The sequence below is a fragment of the Phacochoerus africanus genome, chromosome 15 (genome assembly GCF_016906955.1).
Source record: "Phacochoerus africanus isolate WHEZ1 chromosome 15, ROS_Pafr_v1, whole genome shotgun sequence".
Taxonomy (NCBI): Eukaryota; Metazoa; Chordata; class Mammalia; order Artiodactyla; family Suidae; genus Phacochoerus; species Phacochoerus africanus.
This window is the reverse complement of record NC_062558.1, coordinates 121075688-121087153: the sequence shown is the minus strand read 5'-3', so window position 1 is coordinate 121087153 and position 11466 is coordinate 121075688. Positions and strand designations below refer to the sequence as shown.

Sequence of the window (11466 nt, the reverse complement as noted above, 5' to 3'; positions counted from 1 at the left end):
TTTGGTTGTATGCATGAGTTACATTTTAATATAGCCATATTTTTTCAATCTTTTCAAGGGTGAATTAACATAAAATATTTTTAGATGTATGTATTGGAGGGGGAAGTTATCAAAGGAAATTCTTGCCAAATGACCTTTTTTTCTCTGTACCGTAAAAAAAATCAGTTCTTAATAGATAGCTGTAGAGTCCCTGAGCTTCCTTCTTTAGCCAACATATATTAATTGATTTTACAACAAAGGCCTAGATCTGGGAGTTGGCCAGGGTGGGGCCAGGGAGGGGAGGGAGGATATGAAATTTCATATGTGGAACCCTGCCTTCCTAGAGCTTACCATCAGAGGACTAATATGAGTTAGACTGTATAGCCTGATATACTTCAGTAGCAGCTTAGAGGAAGGAGAGATGGGGGTAGGACTGAGTAATTATCTATGGACTGGATTAATCAAGGAAGATCTGATGTCAACTTTCTTGACTTCTCATAAACTAAGAATCACATGGGAGTTCCCATTGCGGCCCAGTGGAAACAAACTTGACTATAGTCCATAAGGATGCGGGTTCAATCTCTGGCATCGCTCAGTGGGTTAAAGGATCCAGTGCTGCCGCAAACTGCAGTATAGGTGGGAGGATGTGGCTGGGATCTAGTGTTGCTATGGCTGTGGTTATGTAGGTTGGTGGCTACAGCTCAGATTTGACCCCCAGCCTGGGAACTTCCATATGCTGCAAAGAAAAACAGATAAAGAAATGGAGGCTGATATCCATAAGGTCTCCCTGCTGAAGATCTCCCAGCTAGTGAGAGGTAGAATCCACGCTAGAACTTTAGGTTGCAGTCAAGTGTGCTGTTTTACCTACCAGTCAAGAAAGCTGATGTGTCTTCTTTTGATCATAAAATAGAAATCTGAGAGCAATGCAAATGAAAAACTGAGTAAGACCACACAGAACATTGATTACAACCAAAACAAACAAACAAAAAAATGAAAGCCCACGATCTTTTAATCTGGGCTCACAACTCACAAACTGTTAGAAACAGCTACTACATTCACATCAACTTGTTTGCCTTATAAGGATACAGGAAATATGGTTAAACTCGTTTTCTTTAGATAGGGCAGAAAACAGTACTTTATCCCAGGACACTTTTTTAGAAGACACAGCAAAAATGAGAGTAAATAAATATGGGCTCTGTGTTTAGTATTTTCTCTTCATAAACCACAAGATGAATGGCCACATATATCCATAAATTGTAGTTACTTTCTTGTCTCAGTTACATGAGTTTGGTTCTTCTACTGACTGTCAGATTAATTGGTTCTACTTCACTCTGCCTATGGAAAAAGCATCAAAAAGGTACCTAATCAGTAACACTGGAAAAAAAGACAAAACAGAGATACACTGATTGAAGTGCTCACAATCAAGCTATTACAGTGCTTTTGTCTGTATCTATATCCTTACCAGCAAACAAGAATGTAAAAATCACTTTCAACTGCCTGCCAAGAGACACACCATTACTTAGGATCAATTAGAAGTTCTTTCCACCAAGAAAATGCTTCAAAACACTATCTCCCCAAATACCACACAATATCACTTACATGTGGAATCTAAAATATGGCACAGATGAGCCTATTTATGGGACAGAAACAGACTCACAAACATGGAGAGAAGACTGTGGTTGCTGAGGGGGAGGGAGTGGGATGGACTGAGAGTTTGGGGTTAGTAGATGCAAACTGTCACATTTACAATGGATAAGCAATGAGATCCTGCTGTACAGCACAGGGAACTATATCTAATCACTTGTGATAGAACATGATAGAAGATAATATGAGAAAAAGAATGTATATATATGTATGACTAGATCAATATGTTGTATGACAGAAATTCACAGAACATTGTAAATCAACTATAATAAAAATTTTAAAAAATAAAGAAAATGGTAACTCCTTATATCTTACTATAGTAATAACCTTATAAGGCAACGGATATCACATGCCCATGTGTCAGAGAAATATCATAATGCTAAATACAAGAAGTCTTTAGAACATTCTTCAAAGTCAAACATAATATTCACTGCTATCTAAAGTTTGCTTCCTCCACATTCTCAAGGAGACTGGATTCTACTAGTCCCGGAGACATCTTGCCAAATGTTGACGATGTGAAAAAGTACAAGATGTGATCATTGCCCCTTAGATATCATGTCTAGAATAGCTCCATTCTAAACACCAATAGCTCAGGGTGTCTGTTACTAGATTCAAAACACTAAGGGAGAAGAAATGGGAAGTGAGGAGCTCTGTGAAAGCTGGTGAGCAGTCACCAAAGCCGCATCAGAACTGGGTCATTAAAGATATTCTTCCAGGCAGGAAAGTGGGGGAAAGGCATGTGAATGTAGAACAGATATTAGAGGCAAAGCTGTAGTGCATGAAAGAAGAGGGTAGGTTCATACATGGAGAGTATGGTCAGGGCTCAGGCTGAGAAGCAGGCTGTGGCCCAATCACCAATGGCTTTATATGGAAGGCTAACAAATGGGAATTTTGAGGGGTGGGTGTGGTGATGCTTGGATTGGCATATCCAGAAGATCAATCTGGCAGCCAAGTGTGGAAGATGCATCTCATGGAAGGATCCCCATCTTAAGCTACTGGATCGAGCTAGGTGAGAAATGATGACAGCTTGGTCTGCAGCACTGGGATGGAGAAAAGGGAATGCATCCAAAAGACATTCAGCAAGTAGAATTAGTCAAATTACTCTAAGTGTGAAAAGTGATGCCCGTAGCTGAAACTGGAAAAAAAAAAATTAAGAAGGACATCCGTAGCACAGAATATAAAAGGCAAAGTCAGGCAAAAATATAAATTTTTAAAAGTTCTTTGGGAGTTCCCATCATGGCTCAGCGGAAATGAATCTGACTAATATCCATGAGGACGCAGGTTTGATCCCTGACCTCATTCAGTGGGTTAAGTATCTGGTGTTGTTGTGAGCTGTGGTGTAGGTCGCAGATGTGGCTTGGATCTGGTGTTGCTGTGGCTGTGATGTAGGACAGTGGCTATAGCTCTGATTTAACTAGCCTGAGAACCTTCATATGCTGTGGGATATGGTCCTAAAAAGACAAAAAAAAAAAAAAAAGTTCTTTATAAATAGTTGATCATGCATTTTCTGCCTAAAAAGAGGCTACTTTCAGAAAATATCATTTATTCCCCCTTTTTAAAAAAGAACATAAAACTTACCCTAGTGGCTTTTCTTTTTATAAAAGTTGCCCTATTTGATGTGCTCGTATAAACAATCTCCAACTGTGCCAAAAAGTTTTGGAGCATCATTCAACAATGGAAATGCTTCATCTTTGTACCTGAGATGCTTAAGCACAAGCAAGTTCTCCTATAATATAAAAAATAAACATATCAGAAATTAACTGCAAACAAAACTCATCTGTAGGAAGTGCCCAGGCATTTTTCCATTAGCTTTTAACACAAGGAAAACAAGACGGTAAGGTGACATTGTTTCATGGTTTTTAAAACCGGTAGCTTCTGCAAGAGAGGCAGCATCAGAGGAGCCAAAAATAAGGGATGCAATGGGGGAAGTATGCCTTCTTTCCTACTGTGGATGCTGTGGTGTGTTGCTCAGATTTCCTCTTCAGGACTGAGGTGCTTGATCTTCCAGAAGCAGGGACTGTTGGTGGCTGACAGTTTTCAGTTCAATTGCTCTTAGCCCCCTTCCCAGGGGCAGCTCCTATTTATTGACTGATTGTTTGGGGTGGGTGGGTATAAAGCCCTGGCTCCCTTGACTGAAGCTGGGGAGCATCTCTGAAGGGCCATCCCTGCTCCAGAGCCCCTACAGGACTAGCTGAGGCCTCTGATGGAACTGTGGTACAGCTCCTTTCTTCCTCTGCCCCAACCTGTTCCTGTCACCTCTCACAGCGGATGTTCCCAAGGGTTCATCACAAACCTCTAGCACAGAAATCTGAGTCCTTTTCTTAGGAATCCCAACTTATGTCACCTGCCAGGACCAGAAAGAGCCCTAATTCATGGGCACTAATTACAGAGAATGAAGGTGTCACTATAAAAGTATGTATTGGAGTTCCTGCTGTGGTGCAGTGGGTTAAGTATCTGACTGCAGCAGCTCAGGTAGCTGCAGAGATGTGGCTTTGGTCCCTAGCCCAGCACAATGGGTTAAGGATCTGGTGTCACTGCAGCTGTGGCTTGGATTCAACCTGGAAACTTCCATATGCTGCGTCCATGGCCATTAAAAAAAAAAGAAGAAGAAAAAAAAAGCGTGTATTAAATGTATTGGGCCTTGAACAAAAGGAGCCAAACTTCCTACTTATGTTTCAGCTTATGTTCTAAAATTGACAACAGAGAGATGTTGTAAACAGCACACAAGTGATCTAAAGGATTTTGGATACAAAGTTGTTGTATCAAAAGAATCATACCAAGTACAAATAAAAATGCATACATTAAAACCAAGAACAGGAGCTGAGTACAGATGACTAGCAGGCCCTCATCACTTGGCTACTATAAACCATAGGTTTTTTTGGCTGTTTGTTTTTCCCTATTTCCTCCCCAACAAAGCAATCTCCTTCACTAAGGCTCCATCATCACTGGGGGGAGGGGGGAGGGCCACACATCAAAAGATGCCTGTGTCTCCACTGCCACCTACTGGTTCCTTTGAGAACTGAGGTCTCCATCCTGTAGTTCCTTTTTTTTTTTTAATTGCTAACACTATACAGATAACATGGCTACATGCGACTATCTCAAGCTATGGACCACTAGCTTCACTATGGCAAAACTTGGGCTCATTCTGGCATCTGGAAAAAGTCATATTAACTGTCTGTTTTTTCCTCTTTACATTTGGGAATATACATCCCTCTACCACCCATGTTTGTTTGGTGTTAAGTATCCTTTAAAAAAAGATCATTTTATTATCCACCGTGCAATCAAAGTGATGTGGAATGTACTAGGCTTTTCCTGCTTTTTCTGTGATAATCTTTTTCTAAGATAAATAAATAAATAGGCAACATGAATATGGGGGTGGAAACACCCAGATAAAAAGGGCACTTGCAGGGGCTGTGATGCAGATGAATCTAATTAATTCTGGGTTTAAAAGACCATCTTAAGACTACTGCTGGAGGCTGTTATATGAGACAGCCAAACAGAGCCCAAAAATGAAAAAAGCTCCTGTCACCACATCAGAGAGCAAGGCCCACTGGCCTCTCTCCTGCATGTGAGGAAGTCAAAGTAATTTTTTCTCATGCTTTCCTTCCTGGCCTTCAAAGAGCTCCTATGACTGCTTTGGCCTCTACTGCCCACATCTTCCTGCTACGCCTTGACCCATCCGGCTTTCTGTGGCCTTCTGTTTCTGACAGTCATATATGCTCCTGTAATCTCCTATTATTACTTCTGAGCTTGTTAAGCTACTGCTAGCTTCTGAAGTTTCTCTCACCTACCCGATGCTTCCCCCTACCAACCCCCCTGCCCCATACACACAACACTCACCAAAACTATTCTAGCCAGTCTATGAACACTTTTCTCCATCTTTTTCTTCTGAAAGTTTTGAAACACACAAAAAAGCTGAAAGACTAGGGAGCTCTCTTCATGGCTCAGCAGTTAACGAACCCGACTAAGGATCCATGAGGATGCAGGTTCAATCCCTGGCCTCCCTCAGTGGGTTAAAGATCTGGCCGTGCCATGAGCTGTGGTGTAGGTCACAGATGTGGCTTGGATCCCGAGTGGCTGTGGCTGTGGTATAGGCCGGTAACTGTAGCTCTGAATCAAACCCTAGCCTGGGAACTTCCATGTGCCTCAGGTGCGGCCCTAAAAAAAAAATTAAAAAAAAAAAAGTTGAAAGACTAGTACAATGAACAAACACAGATATCCTCTACAATGACTTAATATTTTGCCACATTTAAATTTTTTCTCTCTCCATATATGTACATAGTAAGTATAATAACACTATGTATTATATATACATAGCATGTATAATAACAATGAATTTGCAAAATTTTATATAGTTTTTTGGCAGAACTATTTGAAGGTAGGTTATAGATATAATGGCACTTCATCCCAAAATACCTGAATAAGACATTCTAAGTAACCTAAGTGACTCCACACCTAATAAAATTAACCATAATTTAATATCCAGTCCATATTCAAATTTCCCAGTGTCCTCAATTTTTCTTTTTTTTTTTTTTGGCTTTTTTAGGGCCACACCTGAAGCACATGGAAGTTCCCAGGCTAGGGGCTAAATTAGAGCTACAGCTACCAGCCTACACCACTGCCACAGCAACACAGGAGCCGAGGCTCATCTGTGACCTACACCACAGCTCATGGCAATGCCGAATCCCTGACCCACTGACTGAGGCCAGGGATTGAACCTGCATCCTCATGGATACCAGTTGGATGTTTCCACTGCACCATAACAGGAATTCCTCAAATTATCTTTAACAGTTTTATTTTTCCAAACCAAGACTCAATCAAGATTTACCCATTGCATTTGTTAGGTCTTCTGTCTCATAATCTAGAATAGTCCTCACCCTTTACAATTTTTTTTTTTTTGTCTTTTTGCTATTTCTTGGGCCACTCCCATGGCATATGGAGTTTCCCAGGCTAGGGGTTGAATCAGAGCTGTAGCCACCAGCCTATGCCAGGGCCATAGCAACGTGGAATCTGAGCCGCGTCTGCAACCTACACCACAGCTCACGGCAACGCCGGATCGTTAACCTACTGAGCAAGGGCAGGGACCGAACCCGCAACCTCATGGTTCCTAGTCGGACTTGTTAACCACTGCGCCATGACAGGAATTCCATCCCCACCCTTTTCAATGACACTGACCTCCTGAAGAATTTTGGCCAATTTTCTTATGTACCACACTCTGGATCTGATTCTCTCCTCACAGTCATTTCATTTGTTCCTCTTAAACCTGATCCTCACAGGGATGTCAGGTCCTTAACCTGCTGAGCCACATTGGGAACTCCAAACCTTTTTATTTTACATAATTTTCTTCCCTTTCAGTTTTAAAAAAAATTTATTAATCATTCACTTTATCTAGAGTAGATATAAACAATTTTTAAAATTACATTACCAATTAATATAATTAACTATTAACAATAAATCTGTGATGTTTGAGAATTTTGTCCTTTTTGCCCCAAGAACGTAAGAGTACTATTAAACTCTAATTTCAAACAGGTCTAAAGAACTTTGATGACTCGGCCATTGATGATCCCTCTAAAGACTTAGATTATCATCTTTTCCAAACTAAAGAAATCCCTTATTTTCTGCTTTTAGTGGTATGTTTTCCATTCTTTAGTGGTACATGTAAAACACAAAAGAGCTAAAAATGTACATTCTAAGACTAGCAAGGCAGTACAGATTTCAGTGGACAAATCAGGATTGTTACGACTGATGAGCACCTGCACTGGTCAGCATTCATTTAAGGTCCATCAAACTTAAATGGATGATGCCACCTAAGAGTCATTCCAGGATAAGTTTTCACTACACTGTCCCCCAAAACACTCAATAGGCAGAAAAAGCCAGCAGCTTGCCCTGCAGCAAATGTCCACACAAACACTCACAACACCTATTATGACTAAAAAGGGCAAAGGGCATAGACAGTTATTATGACTATGTACACATCTCTAATTCATCACCTTAGGCATTTGTACAGATAGCAAAAAATGCAGGCAAATCTGGGGCTACTTTTAGTCGAGAAGGGATACAATAAAAGCTAAGCTAAAGAACACAATCTCCCCTTTAACTAAAACATATTAATTTCATACTCATGCTCTGCAGTGACTTGGTAAATTCCAAAGGCAGCTGCTATACTTTAATTTTCTTTAGCAGAGAAAGGAAATAGCTGTATATATATTTGAAGTCTTTAAATTTTATTTACTTATTGAGTTTCAATAAAATAAATACTGGGTTTGAAGAACAAGAGGTTTTATTTTTATTTTATTTTTTGTCTTTTTAGGGCCATACTCGTAGCAAATGGAGGTTCCTGGGCTAGGGGTCAAATCGGAGCTATAGCTGCTGGCCTAGCCACAGCCACAGCCATAGCCCCGCAGGCTCCTTAACCCACTGAGCAAGGCCAGGGATCAAACCTGTGTCAATGACATTTTAGATACAGTTCTTTTTGAAGAATAAACATGATTAAATTTGAGTGAGAATGCTTTAAGAAATATCAGACACTGAAACTAGATTGTGACATGTCAAAGGAGATGGTAAGCCAGAATGGCTATCTGAAGTAACAATCTTAATCAAAGCTAGTATTTACTCCTTTTAGTCTCTCTCTTTCTTTTCTTCTTCTTCTACTTTTTTTTTTGCTTTTAAGGGCTGCACAATGAACATTCCCAGGCTACGGGCTGAATCAGAGCTGCAGCTGCCAGCCTACGCCACAGCCACAGCAACACAGGATCCGAGCCTCATCTTCAACCTTGTGGCAATGCTGGATCCTTAACCCACTGAGCGAGGCCAGAGATTGAACCCCCATCCTCACAGACATTATGTCAGGTTCTTAACCCACTGAGCCACAACGGAAACTCCCCATTTGGTCTTTAAAAGTACACAGACTCATAGTGAAAAATAAATGAATACATGTAAAATGATTAGAATGGTGCCTGTTATCTCTTCATGAGAACTAATAATATTCATTATATCTTTTCTTTCCAAATATAATCTATGTTGCACTGAGGGATAGATTAAAAGCAATCCTGAAAACAAGAGTTATCAAAAAATCTATACTGGAGCTTATAAATCTTTTGTCTGTCCTTTTTTTTTTTTTTTTTTTTTCCTTCAATAGGACCACCCCCAAGGCATATGGAAGTTCCCAGGCTAGGAGTCAAATCAGAGCTGCAGCTGCCAGCCTACACCACAGCCACAGCAGTATGGGATCTGAGCCAGGTCTGCAACCTACACTACAGTTTACAGCTCATGGCTACATGGGATCCTTAACCCACTGAGCAAGACCAGGGTTTGAACCCGAGTCCTCATGTATACTAGCTGGGTCTGTTATAGCTGAGCCACAACAGGAACTCCTATAAATCTTCACCTATTTTCTGATCTAGGGGGTTCATGAAGAGTTCTTACTTGAGAAATTTTTTTTAAAAATTTTTGTATAATGATTTTGATTTTTTTTCCATTATAGCTGGTTTACAGTGTTCTGTCAACTTTCTACTGTACAGTATGGTGACCCAGTTACACATACATGTATACATTCTTTTTTTTCACATTATCATTCTCCATCATAAGTGACTAGACATAGTTCCCCATTTTACACAGCAGGATCTCATTGCTTATCCATTCCAAAGGCAATAGTTTGCATCTATTATTATTTGAGAAATTTTTGTACAACTATAAAGTCTATATTCAAGGAAGATCCTTCTGGCATTAGCTTTTAAACATACACAATTAAAATAACGGCAGTTGTCAAAAACTACATTATATTTTAAACAGATTTCTACTATATTAAGGAAAAGTACATCCTCTCTGGTTTGTCTTCCCTCTTAATTCTAGCTACACACTGCTGCCCTCTGCAGCAGGGTTTTTTTTTTTTTTTTTTGGTTTGGTTTTTTTGTTGTTGTTTTTGTCTTTTTAGGGCTGCGTCCACACCATATGGAAGTTCCCAGGCTAGAGATCAAATCAGAGCTTAGAGCTGTCAGGCTACACCACAGCCACAGCAACTAGGGATCCAAGCTGTGTCTGTGACCTACACCAAAGCTCATGCCAAAACTGGATCCTTAACCCATTGAACAAAGCCAGGTATCAAACCTGAGTCCTCATGGATACTAGTTGGGTTCATTACCACTACCATGGGAACTCCAGCATTTTCAGTTCTTGCAAGTTGACTATCACCTCAATCATAACAAACCTGTCCTGGTTTTCTCTCTATAGTTATCTGACTCAACATGAGGGATGAGTGTGTACATAGAGAAGAACACATTAAGACCTCTTCAAAAAGAAAAGAAAAGAGAAGGCAAGAAGGCACTGAAGCAAGATGTTGTCACAATCCAGAAGAGTTAGCCCACATTAGAGGAGGACTTTCTTAAAGTTCTAGCAAGACCCCAATCCTCCAGGGAAGATTCTCTCCTGGCATTCATATAGCCTCTTTGTGTCTCAGGCCTTTACCCTTTTTTAAACTATATATATATTTTAATTTGGAAAAAACTTTTATGCTATGAAAAAAGAGGATTAAAAAGTAAAAAGCATAATTAGTGAAAACATTTTGCTTTCATTCCAAATCTCCAGGTTTGTTTATCAGTCCATAAACAGCACATAAGATTACACACTTGATGCACATTTCTTTTTAAACATAAATGGAAGTATTCACACCACTCTGCTTATCACCCAAGATTATAACTTGTTCCCCTTCAGGCGATATTAACCTACATAACGTAATGAAAACCAGGTAAGGGCTAACAAAAGAGGTTTGGGTTTTTTCCTGCCACACCCTTGGAATATGGAATATACCTGGGCCAGGGATCGAATCTGATCTGCAGCTGCAGCAACCTGTCACAGCACTGTGGCAATGCTGGATGCTTAACCCAGGGCGCCACAGTGGAACTCCCCAAATGGGTTTTAATTAATTAATTTATTTATTGTCTTTTTGCCTTTTCTAGGGCCGCTTCCCGCGGCATATGGAGGTTCCCAGGCTAGGGGTCGAATGGGAGCTGTAGTCTCCAGCCTACACCAGAGCCACAGCAACGCGGGATCCGAGCAGCGTCTGCAACCTACACCACAGCTCACGGCAACCCAGATCCTGAGCAAGGCCAGGGATCGAACCCGCAACCTCATGGTTCCTAGTCGGATTTAGTTAACCACTGCGCCACGACAGGAACTCCCCAAATGGGTTTTAAATAAACCATTCTCCTCTCCAATAGGTTCTGCCACAACCTAATCAGCGCTTTTGTAGCCACAAAGACCTTTTATGTTTGGGTTTTTTTGCCAGAGCCATGTGGAAGTTGCTGAGTCAGGGATCAAACCCGAGCCACGGCAATGAAAGCCGCTGCACCGACAACGCGGAAACCTTGGGGATCCTTAACCCGCTGCCGCCACGAGAGAACTCCGAGACTTTTATTATTATATACAGCTCAAACCTGCCCGGACTTTGGTATTACTTGGAGGGCTCCTTGAAACAGGTTGCTGAGCCTATCCTCAGAGTTGAGTTTCTGATTCAGAGGCCTGAGATTGAGAATCTGTAATAAATAATTTTTGCAATAAATTTTAAATTATTGTAAAAAAATAAAAACAAGGCGATGCTGATGCGGCTGGTACCCCGACTGCATGAGAACCAAACGCTAGTATGAATGCTACATTAAACCCCTTTCCTCCCACTACCCAGCACCCTGGGAACCTCTGGAAAAGCCGGACAGCACCCACCCCTAAATTAACAACCCAAAAGCTCCCCTCACTGAGCCAGAACTGAGACAAGACGAACGTACATCCGGCACCTTGTGCATCATAGTTACGCCATTTCCTTCCTTAGTAACCCCGCCCACTTCACGTCCC

At 40.9% G+C, this 11466-nt stretch overlaps 1 long non-coding RNA gene across 1 annotated transcript; it reads right to left on the bottom strand.

Annotated features, from left to right (window-relative positions):
- Nucleotides 1-970: 970 nt before the first annotated feature.
- Nucleotides 971-11454, bottom strand: LOC125116119 (uncharacterized). Its single transcript, XR_007132252.1, has 3 exons — nt 11400-11454; nt 3202-3349; nt 971-1314 (listed from the first exon to the last, which is right to left on the bottom strand). It is a non-coding gene; the product is annotated as an uncharacterized LOC125116119 (long non-coding RNA).
- Nucleotides 11455-11466: the final 12 nt, after the last annotated feature.